Source organism: Scyliorhinus torazame, chromosome 5, assembly GCF_047496885.1.
Source record: "Scyliorhinus torazame isolate Kashiwa2021f chromosome 5, sScyTor2.1, whole genome shotgun sequence".
Taxonomy (NCBI): Eukaryota; Metazoa; Chordata; class Chondrichthyes; order Carcharhiniformes; family Scyliorhinidae; genus Scyliorhinus; species Scyliorhinus torazame.
Window position 1 is genome coordinate 230,460,564 of NC_092711.1, and position 21,529 is coordinate 230,482,092.

The window sequence follows — 21,529 nt, forward strand, 5'->3', positions numbered from 1 at the left end:
CCCAAACGTGGATGACAGTACTTATTATATACTTCCCTCCATTCTGAAGAATAACCGTTCATCACCATCTCTGCTTTCTCTCTGTTATTCAATTTTGTATCTCACTGCCATTATTATTTGAATCCATGGGTAACAATTTTTTTAACAAGTGTGTATTATTTAACAAGTGTGCATTATTACTTTATCAAACGCTGTTTGTATGCCCATTGCCACAGCATCAACCCAATTAACTTCATCAATCCACTCATAATTTGATGTGGGAATCCAAGTCAATTAACCACGATTTTCCTTGAACCAGTGGATGTAATCGGAGTTACCCAGCAGTCTGAACTGCAAATTATCGATGGACAGAATTGCTTAATATTATGAGTAGTCAAAGATATTCAGGCAGTCCACTATGAGTCAATATAGAATTAATAGCTGAAAATTATTTATAGCAGTAATCAGAGCATAGTATTTTTTTATAATAATCTTTATTGTCACAAGTAGGCTTACATTAACACTGCAATGAAGTTACTGTGATAATCCCCTAGTCGCCACATTCTGGTGCCTGTTCAGGTTCACAGAGGGAGAATTCAGAATGTCCAAATTACCTAACAGCACATCTTTCGGGACTTGTGGAGAAAACCAGAGTACCCAGAGGAAACCCATGCAGACACAGGGAGAACATGCAGACTTCGCACAGATACCATAGAATCCCACCCCCTAACTTTTTCTTTTGTTTAGAGATGTGGATGAACAGAGTTATAGGAACACCGGCGAATGTTTAACAAAAGATTAAAACATTTAGTAAACAAGAAAAGATTAACTATAATACACTACCCCTTCACGTTAGCTCTACCTTTAAAGATTTTATACAGATCTGTAAAGGGAACACAAGTTTAAAATATTTTCTTCTGCTATAATGATCACAGTAAATTTAGTAAAGTTCAGGGAGTCCAAAGTAAATAAAAGTAAACAACATTTATCTTACAACAGTTACATACAGGAGCACTGGTTGAACCTCACTAGGGTACTCTGTCCTGTTGGTCGGTTCCAGACTGGCTGACCTTTTACACAAGCATGGGTAAGCTACTCGGCCCCTAGCGGGGGAGCTTGTACTCCTCAAAGAGCACGGGGAAAACAACCATCCCCATACCGTATGGCCCGTGCAAGTTATTGCAGTAAGTACACAGTCCATGTAAACCAACAGGTGAATTGTGGTCAGACACAACACACGTGACAGATGCCACCCAATAAAACTTCCATGGATTCCTCATCATAGGGCATTGGCGAGGCCACACTTGGGGTATTGTGTGCAGTTTTGGTGCCCTTGCCTGAAGAAGGATGTTCTTGCTGTGGAGGTAGTGCAGCGAAGGTTTACCAGGTTGATTCTTGGGAAGGTGGGACAGTCATATGAGGAGAGACTAAATCGGTTAGTATTATATTCATTGGAGTTTAGAAGAGAGAGAGGGTCTCTCATAGAAACGTACAAAATTCTAACAGGTTTTGACAGGGTAGATTCAGAAAGAATGTTCCCAATGGTGGGGGAGTCCAGAACTAGGGGCGAGATTCTCCGACCCCCCGCCAGGTCGGAGAATAGCCGCGGGCTGGCGTGAATCCCGCCCCCGCCGGTTGCCGAATTCTCCGGCACCGGAGATTCGTCGGGGGTGGGAATCGCGCCGCGCCGGTTGGCGGGTCCCCCCACGCGATTCTCCGGCCCGGATGGGCTGAAGTCCCGCTGCTAGGATGCCTGTCCCGCCGGCGTGGATTAAACCACCTCTCTTACCGGCGGGACAAGGCGGCGCGGGCGGGCTCCTGTGGGGGGCGCGGGGCGATCTGGCCCCGGGGGTTGCCCTCACGGTGGCCTGGCCCGCGATCGGGGCCCACCGATCCACGGGCGGGCCTGTGCCGTGGGGGCACTCTTTTCCTTCCGCCTTCGCCACGGTCTCCACCATGGCGGAGGCGGAAGAGACTCCCTCCACAGCGCATGCGTGGGGATGCCGTGAGCGGCCGTTAACGCTCCCGCGCATGCGCTGCCCGGCAATGTCATTTCCGCGCCAGCTGGCGGGGCAACAAAGGCCTTTTCCGCCAGATGGCGGGGCGGAAATTAGTCCGGTGCGGGCCTAGCCCCTCAAGGTTGGGGCTCGGCCCCCCAAGATGCGGAGGATTCCGCACCTTTGGGGCGGCGCGATGCCCGACTGATTTGCGCCGTTTTTGGTGCCGGTCGGCGGACATCGCGCCGATACCGGAGAATTTCGCCCCAAATGTCATCATTTGGGGATAAGGGGGTTAACCTTTCAGGACTCAGGTAAGGAGAAATTTCTTCACCCAGCGAGTGGTGAATCTGTGAAATTCGCTACCACAGAAAGTAGTTGAGGCCAAAACACTGTGTAATTTCAAGAAGGAATTAGATATAGCTCTTGGGGCTAAAGGGATCAAGGGATAAGGGGGAAGGCAAGATCAGGGCATTGGACTTAATGATCAGCCATGATCGTAATCAATGGCGGGGCAGGCTCGAAGGGCCAAACGGCCTTCTCCTGCTTCTATTTTCTATGTTTCTATGTTTAATTTTTAAAAAATTTAAAATGCATGATTCTTTTTTCCAATTTGATGCGCAACCAATTACACTCAAGACGAAGTGATTCCATAACTGAAGGCTTTAATCTGCTAGAACTCTTCCCCAGCAGCTTCGATACAGAAAGTGAAGACTGCTGGGATGGCAACGGTTCTTATACTCCGCCTCTCAGGGCGGAGCTATGTACAACAGCCAATGGTAGACTCCTGGGCCTGACCAATGGTCATCCACCTCTTAGGTACCACAATACCTGGTACTACCACATTCACCCCCTGTTAAAAAGAGCCCGGCGGGGGTGGTGGCCAGCGTTAATAGTCGCCTTTCGCATGGTATGACCAGGTATGGAGGTACCGTGATGTCGAGGGTAATTACAAAGTGTTCATAGTGCAGCAATCAGTCGATCGGGTGGCCTGGTCGTCCTTCTGGAGCGTCTGGGCCTCGGCGATGATTCTGATGGGGGTCCCGGCGATTGCGACTCCGGGAGCATGATGTCGTCCTCCCTGGCAGCTTCGGCACCCCTAGATGGCGCTGTTGGGGCAAACGTTTGACGGGGGAAAGCACCTGTAGGGGGCGTCGGTGTGTGGTCGGGCCTAGGCAGGAGCGGCGGGAGTACTGACCCTCCAGTTAGGTGCTGTGGGGAGGGTGGGGGTGGGGGCAATGGTTCGGGTGTACGTGGGGCTCCAGCGGGCGCCATGTCTCGAAGGGAGACTGTGTCCTGTCGGCCGTCAGGGAACGCTACGTAGGCGTACTAGGGGTTGGCGTGCAACAGGTGGACCCTCTCGACCAACGGGTCCGACTTGTGCGCCCTCACATGTTTCCGAAGCAGGATGGGTCCGGGTGTCACTAGCCAGGTTGGGAGTGAGGTCCCAGAGGTGGACTTCTTGGGGAAAACAAGGATACGTTCGTGAGGTGTCTGATTTGTGGTTGTACAGAGCAGCGACCGGATGGCGTGGAGGGCCACTGGGAGGACTTCCTGCCAGCGGGAGACTGGGAAAGTCCTGGATCTTAGGGCCAGCAGCACGGTCTTCCAGACCGTTCCGTTCTCCCTCTCTACCTGTCCGTTTCCCCGGGGGTTGTAACTGGTCGCCCTGCTCGAGGCGATGCCCTTGCTGAGCAGGAATTGATGCAGTTCGTCGCTCATAAAGGAGGACCCCCTGTCACTGTGTATGTACGCGGGGAAACCGAACAGTGTAAAGATACCCTGGAGGGCCTTGATGACGGTGGTTGTGGTCATGTCTGGGCAGGGGATGGTGAATGGGAACCGGGAGTACTCATCAATCACGTTCAGGAAGTATGTGTTGCGGTCGGTAAAGGGGGCTTTTGAAGTCCATGCTGAGGCGTTCAAAGGGACGGGAAGCCTTTATCAGGTGCGCCCTCTCTGGCCGGTAGAAGTGCGGTTTGCACTCCGCGCAGATTTGGCAGTCCCCGGTGGCTGTCCTGACCTCCTCGATGGAGTAGGGCAGGTTGTGGGTCTTGATAAAATGGAAAAAGCGAGTGACCCCCGGGTGGCAGAGGTCCTCGTGGCGGGATCGGAGGCTGTCCACTTGTGCGGTGGCACATGTGCCGCGGGACAGGGCATCAGGAGGCCCGTTTAGCTTCCCCGGACGGTACAAGATCTCGTAATTGAAGGTGGAGAGTTCTATCCTCCACCGCAGGATCCTGTCGTTTTTAATCTTGCCCCGCTGTGCATTATCGAACATGAAGGCAACTGACCGTTCGTCCGTGAGGAGAGTGAATCTCCTGCCGGCCAGATAATGCCTCCAGTGTCGCACAGCTTCTACTATGGCCTGGGCCTCCTTTTCGACCGAGGAGTGGCGAATTTCGGAAGCATGGAGGGTACGGGAGAAGAAAGCCACAGGCCTGCCCGCTTGATTTAGGGAGGCCGCCAGAGCCACGTCGGACGCATCGACCTGGAAGGGGAGGGACACGTCGATGGCGCGCATCGTGGCCTTAGCAATGTCTGCTTTGATGCGGCTGAAGGCCTGGCGGGCCTCTATCGACAGGGGAAAAACTGTGGACGTTGATGACAACCGTCGTTGTAGCCGTTGCGAGTGTCCGAGGTCGACTTTGGTCCAGTGTCACCGAGGCCAGATGAAGCAGCTGCGAGTTCTGATCGGGCAGCGTGTAGTCGACCGAGCTGGGGGCCTGGGGCCCCATCCAAGATGGCGTCACCCATTGGTCGCACATGGTGTCCGAGGATGAAGATGGCGTCGGCGATGGACAAAATGGCGGCGCCCACCCGTCCAGCGTGGGGTCCGGGGGGCAAGATGGCCACGCCCGTGGGTCGCACGTGGCGTTAGGATAGGGGGGGGCGGTGAGTGCTGGCCGGTCGGGGCCTGAAGGGAGGGTTGCCGCGGTGGTTCATAGTCGCTGGAGACCGCGACCACGGCGCGGGCCTGGCAGACCCCCACATAGTGGTCCTTCTTTCCGTACCCTTTGCAGGTGGCGGTGCGGGCCGGGCAGTGCGGGCGGGGATGATTCGCCTGCCCGCAGAAGAAACAGCGGGGTCCGGCGGCGTTAGCGGGCCGTCTCGCCACGCAGGCTTGCGGAGTCAGGGGGAAGGTCTGAGGGGCTGCCGCTGCGGGATACCACGCAGCCCAGGGGGCCACCGCGCGATCATGTGCAAACAACAGCGTGTTTTTAGAGGCAACGTCCATGGACCCTGCCAGGGCCCGTGCCTCTGTAAGTCCCAGAGTGTCCCTTTCTAGGAGCCTTCGGCGGATATCGGGGGAGGCCATACCTGCTACGAAAGCATCCCTGATTAAACGTTCTGTGTGCTCGCTCCCCGAAACTCACGGGCAGCCACAGTTTCGGCCCAGCACCAGTAGCGCCCGGTCGAAATCTTCCAACGTTTCCTCGGGGCTTTGCCGCCTAGTCGCAAGCAGCAGGTGACGAGCGTAGACCTGGTTTACCGGGCGGATGTAATGTCCTTCCAGGAGTTCGATAGCGGCAGCATAGTTCTCTGCCTCCTCGATAAGGGGGTAGATCCCAGGGCTGACCCGGGAGCGCAGGAGATGCATCTTCTGTCCTTCCATGGGAGTGCCTACGGCCGTGTCGAGGTAGCCGTTAAAGCACGCCAGCCAGTGTTTAAAAATAGCAGCAGAATTAGCCACGTGGGGGCTGAGCTGGATGCACTCCGGTTTCATGCGGAGATCCATCCTTCCAACTGAAGTTGCAGCAGATTAAATTGATGCGCAATCAATTACACTCAAGACGAAGTGATTCATAACTGAAGGCTTTAATCTGCTAGAACTCTTCCCCAGCAGCTTCGATACTGAAAGTGAAGGCTGCTGGGACGGCACCGGTTCTTGTACTCCGCCTCTCAGGGCGGAGCTATGTACAACAGCCAATGGTAGACTCCAGGGTCTGACCAATGCTCATCCACCTCTTAGGTATCGCAATACCTGGTACTACCACACCATTAAGGGGCAATTTATTGTGGCCAATTCACCTACCCTGCACATCTTTTTGGGTTGTGGGGGTGAGACCCACGCAGAAACGGGGAGTAAGTGCAACCTCCACATGGACAGTGACCCGGGTGGGGATCGAACCCGGATCCTCGGAAACGTGAGGCAGCAGTGCTAACCACTGCGCCACTGTGCTGCCCTTTCTATGTTTAATTCTAACCACCCTCCCCCACCCGTGCGCAGATGCTTGTTACACTGTGCACCAGCTGGTCTCACTGGCACTCTGACTTTCCCACAAAGGTTTCCAAAGTCTCCTCTCAAAGACCAAGGGCTGGATTCTCTGCAGCACTGTGCCGAAATCGTGGCCGACGCGGGGGAGGAGAATCCACTTTCACGCCTTAATCAGGCCTGGCACCGGTCCGATGATTCTCCGGGTCTCGAAAATCGGCGTGACCGCGGAGTATGCCGCCTGGCCGGAAGTCCATTGCTAGAGGCCCGCCCAGCAATCCTCCGCTCCTGACCGGCCGAGTTCCCGACAGCGTGGAACTAACCACATATTGCCGGTCGGGATGCTTGCGTGGCGGCTGCGGACTGAGTCCGCGGCCGCCCTGGTTGGGGGCGGGTGGATCGGAGGCCAGGCTGCCTTATAGGCAGCAGGGAATTAAATCTCCGCGGTTTCAGGCTTTGACGCGTGGCTAATCGGGGAGGGTGATTTCCTTTCTCTGTGTGGCTCCGCAGTCCGAGTCCGCCATGGAGCTTGGCACAGCCGCTGGAGGCCACCGCCGTGCGCATGCGTGGACTCTGAACCGGAAGTGCGGGGGCCCGTACCTGCAGCAAAAGCTACGAGATTCACTCCTCAACACCGCTAGCCCCCTGCAAGGTATTGAATTAGTTCAACTTTTTAATAGGAATTTTGGGAGTAAAACCACCGTCTTTATGCCGGCGTGGGGACATAGTTTTGGGAGAATCGAGCCCCATGCCTTGGAATCTCTCTCTCTCAATCTCCTTTCTCTTGGATAGATTCACCAAGGAGCCACATCAAAGTGTTTTAACCTCTCCTTACGGTATTCCTCTGCCCTGGATCACCACATGCATTCCAGCCTCCACGCAATCTCTCAGGTACCCAGACACACCAACAGAACACTACTGCTTCGCCTGCTGTATTAAGATGTCAACAATCTTTCGATCACTTCAGAAAACTGGCGTCTCACCAAGCCAACTTTAAATCTGGTTCCTACAGCCGTGTCATTAATTCAGCGCCCTTTCTCTGCTTTTTACTTGAATTCCATTGACCAGGATCTTGTGTCAACTTCCTGTGCTTGGTTCCTTGGACTTAACTGTCTTCCTGGAGCATTTATTTGTTCCCACTCACTAGATTATGGGACTTTATCTTGTTCTGTTGGGAAATCTGCTCTCTGCAGTTCCCTTGTTCTGTCTCCGGGCACTAGCTTATTTCCAACTCAAAAGTTTTTGCAGTCCCAGTGTTGTCCCTGGTTGTGAAGCTTTTATCTAAGTCCTGTTTCTTTAACATTGGAAACCCTAATTACATTGCAGGCACCTGAACTAAACTGAAGTTATTAACCCTTTACAATACAGAAACACAAAATTAAACTTACTTAAAGCTACCCTATTTCCAGTACCGACAATAAAAATCTAAATTACTCACATCTACCTCTATTTCCTGATATATAGTAAAATCAACATGAATGGGTACTGGAAGAAAACTTTCCACTGGCCAGAATCACACTGAACAGAAAGGATGTACATGTTGAAGGCCAATTACCTCAGCACAAAGGGTATTGTCTTAGACAGAGCAATCTTCAACAATGACTATACCTCCATCGTAATGCCAGAAATGGGGGTGTTTGTTGATGATTGAACAGTGTTCAATTTCATTCACAATCTCTCAGATATGTAAGCAGTATGACCTGGACAACCATCAGTCTTGGGCTGATAAGTGGCAGGCAGCATTTGTGCCACATAATTGTCAACAACGATCATCTTCCAGGAGAAAGTCCTACCGTCCCCTGAACAATCAATAGTATTGCCATCATTGAATCCCTGGACCATCAACATTCTATGGATTACCATTGATTGGGAACTCAAATTGACCCCCAAAGACCCCCTACTGTACTGTAACCCAGTACAGTAGCTGTAAGAGAAGATCAGAGCCTCGGCTAGAGGAGAACCAGTATATATGTTGTCATTGGGCTTCCAGAAGGTTTTTGATAAGGTACCTCACAAATGGTTAAGTCATAAGAGCCCATGATGTTGGAGGTATTATATTTGCACGGATAGAAAATTGACTGATGGGCAGTAAACAGCGAGTGGTGACAAGGGGTTCCTTTTCATGTTGACGACCTGCAACCAATGAGGTTGCACAGGGAACAATGCTGGGACCGTAATTGTTTGAGGAATCATCCACGATCCCATTGAATGGTTGAGCAGGCTCAAGGTACCGAACAGCCGACTGCTGTCCCTGATGGTATTTTATTGCAAGTAATTCACCTCATGAGTTCCCCAAACTTACCACCACATACAAAGCACAAGTTGGGAGTGTGATGTAATACTGTATTGTCTTGATGAATGCAGCTCCAACAATACTTAAGAAGCTTGGCATCATCCAGAACACTTGATTCGGACCCATCTATCACCTTGGGCATTCATTCCCACCCCCACCAGCACTGTGAGTGAAGTGGGTATGATCTGCAAGGTGCACTGCAGCAACTTTCCAAGGCTTCTTCAACAGCATATTCTAAACCAGTGATCTCTACAACCAAGGAAGACAAGGGCAGCAGGTGGATGGGATCCATACCACTTGCAAAACCTGCTGGAAGTCAAACACCATCCTGACTTGAAAATATACCATCAGACTTTTATGATCATCAGGTCAAGTTCCTGTATTTCTGAACCTAGCAGCACTATGGGTGCTTGTACTGCAGCAATTCAAGAAGGTGGCTCATCGCCACCTTCTCAAGGGCAGTTAGGGAAGGGCAATCAAAGCTGTCCTTGTCAGTGACACCCAGATCGCATGAAGGAATAAAAAACGTTTTGAAAAAAATAAAGTCTAATGCAATATTCTACTCTTTTTTTTTTGTTTGTTCAAGGGATGTGGGTTTTGCTGGTTAGACCAGCATTTATTGTCCATCCTAACTGCCCTTGAGAAAATGCTGGAAAGCTGCCTTCTTGAACAACTGCAGCCCATGTGATATAGGTACACCCTCAATGCTGTTAGGGCAGCCTCTCTTTTACAGGGGTCCTTTGGGGGGGTCCCCCTTTTTCAGGTGTCCCTAGAGGATTCCTGATTCCGGGGGTTCTTGGGGGGGGGGGGGGGGTGTCTCCCTATTATAGGGACCTTGGGGAAGGCGCCCCATTATTAAAGGGGTCCCTGTGGGGTGTCCCCTATCACAGAGGTCCCTGGGGGGAGGGGGGAAGTATGTTCTTCAGATGTTTTAGGACTGTTGCATGCTTCTTCTGATGGTTGCATCACAATGATTTGAGGCAGTAGGTAGACTCATCGGCAAACCTCTTTTTGCCAGTGTGGTTGCCTTTCTGTTTCTGGATGAGCAGATCCTCGCAACACTTATTTCCAGGGTCCCAGGTTCGATTCCCGGCTTGGGTCACAGTCAGTGCAGAGTCTGCACGTTCTCCCCGTGTCTGCGTGGGTTTCCTCCGGGTGCTCCAGTTTCCTCCCACCAGTCCCGAAAGATATGCTGTTAGGTGAAATGGACGTTCTGAATTCTCCCTCAGTGTACCCGAACAGGCGCCACAGTTTGGCGACTAGGGGATTTTCACAGTAACTTCTTTGCAGTATTAGTGCAAACCTACTTGTGACAATAATAAAGATTATTATTATGAAGCAGTTTGCACCACGTTACCTTTGTTGCTTCCCGCACTGTGTGCACACATTCACTGTCCTGCACCGTGTGCAATTTCATACCATTGTGTCGATATCCCAGAGCATGCCCTGCCAATAGACTGTGTCTTCGGCTCTCTTTTTACGTTGTTTCCTTCTATTGTGCTCTGCATGTAGTTCGCTCAGAACCACAGATCTTAAAGATTTTGGAATTACTATTTGCTTCTTTCACAGCAAAACTCCATCTGCAACAGTCAACTCTGCTCTCGCGTTGTAGAAACCAGGGGCTGGATTCTCCGAGCCTCTGCGTCTAAATTGCATTCGCGCTGAGTGGAGAATGGACGTTCGTGGGGGAATCCTTCCCGGCGCCGCTGAAGCGATTCTGGTAACTATTTCTGGTTGAATTCGCTGCTTTTTTACATTAGACAGGTTGATGAGGTTGGCCCTCGCACCAGTGTTGAGCTTGACTGTTATCACTATGCCATTTATCTTCAATGGCTCTGTCCATTTATCCTTATGGCTATCTGCCTTCAATTCACTATTGCTGGAAATTGGTACAAATACATTGCTATTTAATATGACTTGAGTCTCCTTGTCTTCGCTGGGGATCATGTCTACAAAGCATGTGTCCTCTAGGCATACCTCATCAATAACGCTGATACTCTTTGCTTGTTCAGACCTTTTCCTTTAATTACATTGCGTTGCAAAATGATTCCTGCCATTACAGATGGCACATGTTTTTCCATAAGCAGGGCATTGCCGTGACAAATGCCGTTTGTCACATGACAGACACAAAATGGAGGATCGGGTCAGCCGTTCAAAATGGCTACCCGCACTGTGAGCATGCTTCTTATTCAGCTGCGTCACCACACTACTGGCGTCTGCCGCCTCTTCTGCCTTTGCGCCAAAATGTGTTGAGCTTCTTTGCAGCAAGCTCACTAGCGTGACATATTTGAATTGCACTTACAAGTTACATGTCTGTTTCCCACAGCAGCCGCTCGCACACTTTATCATTAGAGATTCCGAAAATCCTCTGATCTCATATCATTGACGACTAGAGTGCGCTGAAGTTGCACAACTGCGCCTTCAATCGCAAGTCAGTGAGGAAGCTATCGACTGCCTCTCCCGTGTTCATGGTGTGCTTACGGAATATATAGCGCTTGAAGGTTTCATTTTTTTAAGGCGAGCAATGCCAATTGAATTTTTTAAGCATTTCTGCTAAGCTTTTGCTGTAAGCTTCATTTTCAAATACAAAAGTATTGAAGTTTTCAATTGCTTGGCGATCTGCTACAGTGAGCAGCAACGTGATACACCTCTCATCGGGCTGTGCCTGTAGGCCAAGGTCTGCAACATAGAGTTTAAACTGTTGCTTAAACACCCTCCAATTCTCGTCTACATTACCGGTAATCCAAAGCTATTGAGGTGTCTTGATGCCTTCCATTCCAGACTTCGAAGTTTTACTGCGCGCTAAGCACCAGATGCCAGTAGCTTGCAAGGTTAGTAGCAAAGATGCGTTTTCTTCATTTCTCCCAGAGTGGTTAGGCCACTTCTAAGCCAGGTCCCGTCAGAATGTCACCAGTAAATGTTGCTAACTTTGGTTGGCTCTTAATCTGTTGCCCATTGTGTCTTTACTTAATTTGCTCTGTTTCTATAACCTTTGCTCTAGAGTCGCCAGGTATCTTTATGATACCACCACGAGGTTCAAGTTCAAGTACTGATCAATAACTCACTACACGAGTTAGTAAGTTTCAAATCAAAACACATTTATTATACACAGTCAATCACTACTCATGCATAAAACTCTACTTATTAAACTATCTCTAATACTAAAAGGCCTATGCTTAGCTTTGGAACTGGCCCACCAGATCAGGGGAACAAATGGCCTTTTGTTCGATTCTGAGTCTGCAGGATTCAAAAGCTGGTATGGACTGGTAGCTAGGAGCGCCTATCTCATAGAGTGCGTTGACTGGAGACTTACTTGGTTGATGCGGCAGCTAGGCAGGTCACTGTCAAGGGTTGTTTCGAGCTGCTGAGTGACCCTGCCAAGAAGGACGAATTGAACTTGGGGACTCTACTTTATAGTCCCCAGGGGCTTCGCGGCGTTCGGGCCCGACCCCATATCTGGTTCCAAGTGATTGGACTACGTTCCGATCACTTGGATCAATTTCTCCAATACTGGAGCCGTTCCCAGATCGCTGGGCGGTTCCTGAGTGTCCTTTGGCCTTCCTTTGTCTTGGCTCCTGCTGGCGCCGAGGAGTCTGGAGTGGCCTTATTCACCTTTAATGTTTCAATTGTTCCCGGGGATCGCTCATTAATATGCGAATGGTTGCTAGTTTCAGTGCTGTCTGGGTTTCTGCAACATCTAATACACAGGAACTTTGCACCTGCTAATTTTTCCTGGCTTGACTGAATTTCCCTGCATTCTTTGCGGATCTCCATTTTTAAGTCGGGAAGTGGCCAACCCAGGTGGCTACACTGCCAAAGTGAATGATGAACTACAGAACATATAGTTTAAATAATTTATTGTGGAACAACTGCTTGATGAGATAATCAGGATAAATCAAATATTACACTACTAACATTAGAAAGCATTTAGACAGTTATATGGGAAAGCTGGGCATAGAGGGTTATGGACCAATTGGGACTAGCTTAGTGGTTACAAACTGAGTGGGATGGACAAGTTGGGCCGAAGGGCCTGTTTTCATGCTGTAAACCTCTATGTCTCTATATGATTTAACACTAATTAACTATTGTAGAATTGCTGAAAAATATGTCTATCCTCCAGCACGACCTACTCCCAATTCCCCAGACTGCAGGGTCACGTGGTGGGTTGGCACTGCCACCAGGTGGTCGGAGGTCATACAGAACATTATGTAAAACTTGCTTCATGCATATAATCACAGATAGGACAGACTTACCAAGTATGCTATGGGACGAGGGTTGGAGGGGGTGGCCATATTGAGGGCGGCATTTACTGTGATGGACCCGGGCATGGTATGTAATGGTCAGCGGTTTCCTGGAAGGATCACCGGTGGTTCTGGTGAACATGTATGCCTCTAATTGGGACGACACAGACTTTATCAAAAAGTCCATGACAGAAGACCCCGACCTGTACTCCCACCGAATCATCATGGGGGGAAACTTCAACTGTGTACAGGACCTATGGAGGGACAAATCCAGCCCCAAAGCGGGGAAACAATTAGCCATGGCAAGGTACCTTTATGGAGCAGATATGCGTGGACCCGCGGAGGTTCACACGCTTGAGGGAGAGGGGGTTATCCTTCTTCTTCTAGGTCCTCAAGGTTTACACCTAAATTGACTTCTTCGCAGTGGGGAAATCGGTGCTTCGAGGGGTTGTGGGTTGTCATACTCCGCAATAGTAATCTCTGACCATGCTGCACACTACGTGGATGTGAGGTTGGAGATGTGCCGGGCCCATCACCCCACATGGAGCTGGACACAGCCCTCCTCGCCTATGAGGAGTTCTGTGATAGAATGTCACAAGCCATCGATAGTACGTATCATGCAACCAGAATGGGGAGGTCTCACCCTCTACATTCTGGGAAGCACCGATAAAGGGAAATAATTGCATCCAGGGCACTCAGAGACAGGAAGGAGATGGCGACTAGGCAGCAGCTTGTCGACTCGATATTGGATGTGGATCAACAGTACTCCACGACCCTGACTGTGGAAGTACTGGTGGAGAGGAAAGAATTACAAATGGAATGTGACCTGCTCACCATCGGGAAAGCTGTTAACCAGCTCTGCCAGGCATGGGTGATCTTCTATGAGCAGCCGCCTGCTGGCTCACCAGCTGAGAAAGCGGGCAGCTGCGAGGGAATAGGCGCAGGTAAAGGATGGGAGCGGCAAGCAAGTTTAACGAGTTAATGAGGCTTTTGTGACTTACTACCAAGTGCTGTACACCTCCGAGTCCCTGGAAGGGGATTCGAAAATGAACCGGTTCCTCGACGGACTGAACATACCAATCACGGGGGAAAAGAAGAAGCAGGAACTGGAAGCTCCACTAGAACGGGGGAAAGTCATGGAGAGTATGCACTCCATACAGTCGGGGAAGGCAACGTGGCTGGACGGATTCCTGGTGAACTTCTATAAAAATGTTCACGACAGCACTGGCCCCGCACCTGAGGGAGATGGTCAAAGACACGCAAGAGGGACCCAGCCGCCCAAGCTGGCACAGGCCTCGATATTACTGATCCCTAATAAAGACAAAGACCTGATGGAGTGGGGTCATACAGCCCCATCTCACTCCTAAACACGGACATCAAAGTTCTGGCTAAAGCCCTCGAGAGTTGCATGCCAGAGGTAGTAGCGGAGGACCAGGCAGTTTTGTGGAGGGCAGACAACTAACGGCAAACATCAGGTGCCTGCTGAACCTCCGGCTGCACAGAGGCACGAGGCAGTGATGCCCTTTGTCCCCGCTGTTATTTGCCCTGCCAATTGAGCCACTGGTTATTGCTCTCAGATAAGTGAAGAGGTGGAGAGTTATCTAGAGGGAGACAGGGAGGAAAGAGTTTCACTCTATGCAGATGACCTGCTCCTCTACGTCTTAAACCCTCTAGCTAGCATAGAAGAAATAATGGAACTGCTAACGGAGTTCGGAATCTTCTCAAGTTACAAATGTAACCTGAGCAAGAGCAAAATCTTCTCCGTGAACCCCGGGGGGGGGGGGGGGGGGGGGGGGGGGGGGTGGTGCAGTCAGAGCTGGGGGAGTTGCCGTTCAAGCTGCCCCAAGACAAGTTCCCATATCTGGAAATCCAAATAGCCCACAACTGAACATAGATTCACAAAAGGAACCTGCTTATCAAGTGGAGGAAGTAAAGAGGGACCTGAGGAGATGGGATTCGCTCCCACTTTTCCTGGCAGGGAGAGTGTAGACGATCAAAATGACCGTGTTGCCTAGGTTCCTCTTGCTGTTCCGATCCCTCCCGATCTTCATCCCCAAAGCCTTCTTCACCAAGGTAGACAAATTAATCATGGTGTTTGTGTGGAGGGTAATAACCCAAGGGTCAGAAAGAATGTACTGCAAAGAAAGAGGCACATGGGGACCTGGCCCTCCCAAACCTCCTTTTCTACTATGAGCAGTTACGGCAGAAAGGGTATGATGGTGGGTCAAGGAGCCGGGAGCCGAGCTAGTTAAAATGGAGGAGAGTTCCTGCATGGGGACATCCCTCTGAACACTGGCCATGGCCCCACTACCATTCCCTCCAGCCAGATGCTGAAGGAGCCCAGTGTAGTGGCCACACTAAGAACGTGGAACCAACTGAGACACCACTTCTGTCTGACCACAATGTGCACCATGTGCAAGAACCACAGATTCCCTCCCGCGGCTGTGGACGCCTCCTTAAAAAGGTGGAGACAGAGTGAAGGGATGCTGACGATAGGGGAGTTATACTTGAATGGCAGAGTAGTGACCCTGGGGGAACTCACGGACAAGATTCAGCTCCTAAAAAAGGAACGAGCTATGGTATATACAAATAAGGAACTTCCTCTGAAAGGAAACAGCAACCTTCCTCCAACTACCAGGACACCCCCTACTGGACAGACTTCTGACCACGGGCTAACTAGGGGGTGGTATGCACGGAGATATATGGACGATTACTAGAGGAGGTACAATCACCACTTGACGAGATGTGGGCTAGACACAGAAATAGGGGAAGGACTCTGGATCGAAGCACTGAACAGGGCAAACATCACCTCCTCATGTGCAGGGCTGAGCCTAATGCAGCTAAAGGTGGTGCACAAGGCGCACTTAACCAGAACACGAATGAGCGGGTTCTTCCTGGAGGTGGAGGACAATATGAACGGTGCCAGGGAGGCCTTGCCAACCACACCCACATGTTCTGGTCTTGCCCCAGACACGCTGGGTATTGGACAGCCTTTTTCGAGGCCCAAGGTTATGGGGGTGAGGGTGGAGCCATGTCCACTAGTGGCAATCCTCAGGATATTGGAGCAGCAGATTTCTTTACGGGGAGGGGGGGGGGACCCTATCCTTTGCCTCCATTCGCTGGCCGAAGACTCCTGCTTGGCTGGCGATCAGCAGCATCACTCAGGGTCGCAGACTGGCTGTCCGACTTGACATAGTTTCGTTGCAAAAAATCCCATTCGGGGCTCAAAGGAAGGCTTCCACAACACGTGGAAGCTATTCACCAGCCTGTTCCGAGATCTGTTTGTGACCAGCAACCAATAAGTGAGGGGGTGAGGTATGGAGGGAGAACCAAATTCGACAACAGAGGGAGAAAAGAAAGGGGAAAGGTGAGAGGGAAAGGGTAGGGAGGTGGAGACAGGAGAGGTTGCAGGGGGGGTGGGGAAGATGTCAAGGAAAACACAGGGCAAGCAGGGCAGGGGAGCCAGAAGGGGCAAAGGGCGAGGGCACACATGGGGCGACCACAGCAGCAATGTTGAAGCATGCCCTGCTGTTGCCAAACATGCCCCTTGGCATGTTCTAGTGCCAGGAGGCAGTGACACAAGTAAAACAGCACGGTTGTGGCAACCGACCGACAGGGGGCTCAAAGATAGGCTCCGCCCCATACCTATACATGAGTTCTTTTTCTTCAATGAATAAATGTTCATTTGTGCTTCATTATTTCCTTTCTGCATACCCATTTTGTAGATGCCTGTTTCTCATTTTTTCTATGGCAAATGTCGCTGTATATAATTGCAAAACCAATAAAAAGTACTTTTAGAAAAAGGATCTAGAGGATGTGATGGCGGATGGGATTTCTCCAGCACTCTTGTATTTCGCTGAAATACCGTACAGATCACACTGCAATACAGGAGCGTGCCGATTTCGACTGCTCTGTACATCAGGACGTCTGTTGACTTGTGGATGTCTTTGCACAGTCACTGTCATTGCTTGTAAAAGGCTGAGCTGGTGCATCTGATTCAGTGTTGGATTTCCTCATTAATGGTGGCCTTTTGAGAGCGACAGCTGCTGAGGAATGGGAAGTGTTCAACATGTACCGGAGCCTCTCCTCCAACACATATGGGAGGGGGAATATTTGGCTTACCAGGTGTGGGTTGATATGAGTTTTGTTTGGGCGACATGGCGGCACAGTGGTTAGCACTATTACCTCACAGTACCAGGGACTCGGGTTTGATTCCGACCTCAGGTGACTGTGTGGAGTTTGCACATTCTTCATATGTCTGTGTGGGTTTCCTTCGGGTGCTCCGGTTTCCTACCATAGTCCAAATATGTCCAGGTTAGGTGGATTGCCTATGTTAAATTGTCCCCAGGTAGGGTTACGGGGATAGGGTGGGGGATTGGGACTACGTGGGGTGCTCTTTCAGTGGGTTGGTGTAGAATTGATGGCCGAATGGCCTTCTTCTGAACTGTAGGGATTCTATGATGATCAGGCTGAATATCCTACAAGGAGAATTGAAGAAATCAAGAGTGATTGGTAAATCTGGTGTGAAGAGTGCGTAATAACATTGCAGTCATCTGTCACCTGTAGATCATGTACATCCATGGTGAACCGTTTAATTTTGGCCAGGATGCAAACAAGATGTAAAAGCTTTTCGTCTAGACAGTGTTTAATACTGACATTAGAGAGCAGTTGATCTTTGATGAGGTGACGAGATCTTGTCGGGTACATTGTGAATAGTATGAGGGTTATCATACAGCTTGCTCTTCTCCAAGCAAACGCAAGGAAAATGTTGAAAACAACACCGGCAACTCTGCATTGCATTCATCGACCTAACCAAAGTGTTTGACTTAGTAAATCATGAAGCTCTGTGGATTGTATTCCAAAAATTGTGTCCAAGAACGTTCATCAAGACCCTACAACTTTTTCATGGTGCGACTATCTTTATTGGGAGATCTGAAACTGACGCCTTCAAAAGTTGGACTTTGTACCGCAAATGTAATGCCATTGTAAAAATAATCGTGCTGCCTGTGTGCTGTTTCTGATGGCCAAAAAAAGAGCAAGTAAGGTGTGTCCTATATGAAAGCCCTGATGCAATAATGAAGACATCATTCCGCTGATGAATAACTCAAATGGGCCCAATCAACTGTGGCAGCTAAGAAGTGATCTTAAAGCACACAAATCTTTTAGTGGTTTTTTGCTACTTTAAGGGACAATGGTGAACTGTGCATCTTGTTTGCTGTTCATATGTAGGAATAGTTCACCTATCCAGAATTTCCAATGGCGTGATAGGTGACGTACGTGGTACATTTCACTAACCAGTGTGCTGTTGATAGCTTCCTCCAGTTTGCTTAAGTGAGCATGGAGGTGGATCAGAAACAACACATCTGCAGTAAGCGGATGAATGTCCCTCATACTGCACATTGAATGACATTCATGCGCTGATCAACAAAAAGTTAAAATGTTTGATTTGTGGGACAGTAACTGATTAACCCCCATTAATTGCTCAAATTCTAACTCAGGATACTACTTGAAGAACTTTGGGTTTCATTTGTCTCAATTAATCTTGTTCATGGAATTTAATTTCTCAGAACGATGCTGCCTGTTTCTGTTTTGAATGGAACAGGACTTAAATGACCCCCCCCCCCCCACCCCTAATTGAGTATGTTTTTGATGAGGTGGGTTGGGGGGAGAGGGCAGAGGGGGAGGTGGGACAGCATGTAAAATATGAGGGGTGTCAAGCCCACCTCTGCACCCACCCCTAAGCTGTTCCCCAGAATACATTAGGTTGGAAGGCACCTGAATTGGCAGCCTCGCCACCATATTTACATAAAGAATTACAGCTTGCTACCAAGCCAATGGACCAAGGATTTACACTGCCACTCCATGATAATGTTGCTGTAATCAGGTGAATGGGAGTGGTCAGGCCGTCTTGTGAGGCCACGTTGAAATAACGGCAGGAAGGAAGGGAGGACACATTACATCGGGGACGGGGGGGTGGGAAGTGCCCTGACCACTTTGGGCGCACCCTGGCCCCACCACGCCCTCCCCCCCCCACAACCCAGCCACCCCCCCCCCCCCACTCCCCCCCCCCCCCCCCCCCCCGCCCCCCCCCCAGGCCACCGGCCACCTTCACTCCCCCCACCCACCCGGTCACCTCCATTAAGATGTAACCCCCCCCTTTATTCCTCACCACGTTCCCCCCAACTCCTCCCTGTCATGATATTCAAACACACACATCATGATAGACACACCAACAGACAAATCAGAACACACAACACCACAACCAATGACAGAAAGATATAAAAGCACAGACACAACCCCTGGTGGTCAGAAAGAGCGGCAGGGGAGAACCAGGACACAGCCATAGCCGGGGACACTCAGGGAGACAGCACGTGCAGAGTATCCAGAACGAACTGTATTATAAGAGTTATAATAAAATAGAGTTGTACCACATACAACTGTGTTGGCTCATCTGTGCACCAGAGCACCCAACACCACACTCCCCCCCTCCAATTCTTCCTTCCCTGGGCTCTCAGAGTCCTCCCCACCTGAGAAACCTGTCTCCGGCTTTGCTCTTCTTCCTGCTCCTCCTTTAAGTCCCAACAGTGCTCACAGCTGAGGTCTGGTTCTGCCGGCACTGCTAAATCAGCTGGACAATCAGACTGATTGGCTGCTCTCGACGGCTGGACGTCCTCCCACTGAGGGGTGGAGGACCCACTCCCATCTAGTTTACCCAACTGGCAGCACTTTCTGGCTTCTTTCAGCTGTGTTGGCTGCTAGCTGCCTTTCCTTCACTAGTCCGTCCCCATCCTGAAAAATTCAGCCATATAGCATTGGGAAATATTTGCAACGCAACGGTTTTGAATGGGAAGTTGGAATTTATATTCTGGATGAGAATATACCTGATCAACTATTTCCCTCCTGAGGACGGCACGGTGGCGCAGTGGTTAGCACTGCTGTCTGCGGTGCTGAGGGCCTGGGTTCAATCCTGGCTCCGGGTCACTGTATGTGTGGAGATTTTACATTGTCCCTGTGTCTGCGTGGGTCTCACCCCCATCAGCCAAAGATGTGCAGGTTAGGTGAATTGGCCACGCTAAATTGCCTCTTAATTGGAAAAGAATAATTGGGTGCTCTAAATTTAAAAAAAAAAACAATTTCCCTACTGGGACACAATTTGTGTATTTTTTTTCTGTTTTCGCGTTCTCTTTCTTTGAAAAATCAGTCCTTTTTCTTTGAAAGAAGACAAGATATGTCCATTTTTATATCAAGATGTGACAATGTTGCTTCTGGTCAGGGCAAAATTGCCCTTGCTGCCACATCTTGAATTCTTACAAAGATAAATGAACCATTAACAGAAAGAGCTGCAATTAAAAATGCACGAGAGCTGGGAGCAAATTATCCTGTATATTAGGATCATCTTAACATTTGGAAAAGAGCAGAACATAAAATTTCTGCCAACAACCCTGGCAAGAAAATTATTGCGTAATTTACTGATTTCATTCTTTGCTGCCTAGTTAAAGGATTTAGACGACTTTGTTCCTCTGTTTTTCCAGGCCAATGGGTCAAATATCTCTCTAAACCAGTGATCTGTCAGAAACCACACATACACAACACACAGACACACAACACACACACAGCACCGACACACATGCACACTCAGACACAGACAGAAACAGATACACACAAATGCAACACACATACATGGACACACACAGACACCACACATGCACACAACAGAGACACACACACAACACACACACAACACACATGCACGCAACACAGACAGACAGAGACAAAAAGATACACCAACCCAGAGACACACACATGCACAAAGACACAATCACAGCCACAGACAAACACACACATGCCCAATGCCTGGTTCCTTAATCAGGGATACTGAAGGCCTTTGAACAAGGAAACTCCCGGAAACCTGCAAGCAACTTCGATCTCAGTGGGGCAGCAGGAGGACTGTGCACCAGGTCTTCTGTACCTGGGCCTAATTGGGACAGAAGTGGGATGACGGTGGGGTCCATACCCACCATCCTGTTGCTGATTAAATGGCCTCCCGCCACTGAACTCACTGTCATGATATTCAGATAAACATCATGGTGCAAACACACATACATACTGATGAACAGATCAGCGGACCAATCAACACACATGCAACATCACAGCCAATCACAAGCAAGAGCACACGCACTATAAAACGGGGAACACCACCGTTCCTGCTCATTCCAGCAGGAGATAGCTCAGGGCACAGAGCTCACAGCAAGCCACTCAGACATACACCATGTGCTGAGTGCCTCTCTAAGATAGTGTAAGGGCTGGGTCCACAGGTTAAAGGGTAAAGAACGAACCACAGTCATAAGTTTACAGATGTTGTTATTGATAGTAATAAAACAGAGTTGTCCCATCTGCAACTGTGTTGGTTCGTCTGTATAGCGGAACACCCAACACGACACTCACCTCAGGGGAAGCCATTAAATTCCACCCTCAGTCTGAGTAAGATAATTGTGGGTGCAAGTTACACCCAAGAGATTTGAGCACAATGTAACACTGAAGCAGTGTTGTCTTGCACATGAGTCATTAAGCTGTGGTCCTAACTTCACCCTGTGATACTATTTTAAGAAGAGCAAATGAGATCTCCATGGTACCCTAACCAATATTTATCCTTCGACTAATATCACAAACACAAGTTATCTGGACCTTGCTGTGCACAAATTGTTGGCTGCGTTTCTACATTCCACCATTACTACATTTCAAAAAGTAATTTGTTAATTGTAATGCGGCACCAGAAGATCCTGCCTTCAGCCAATGACAGGCC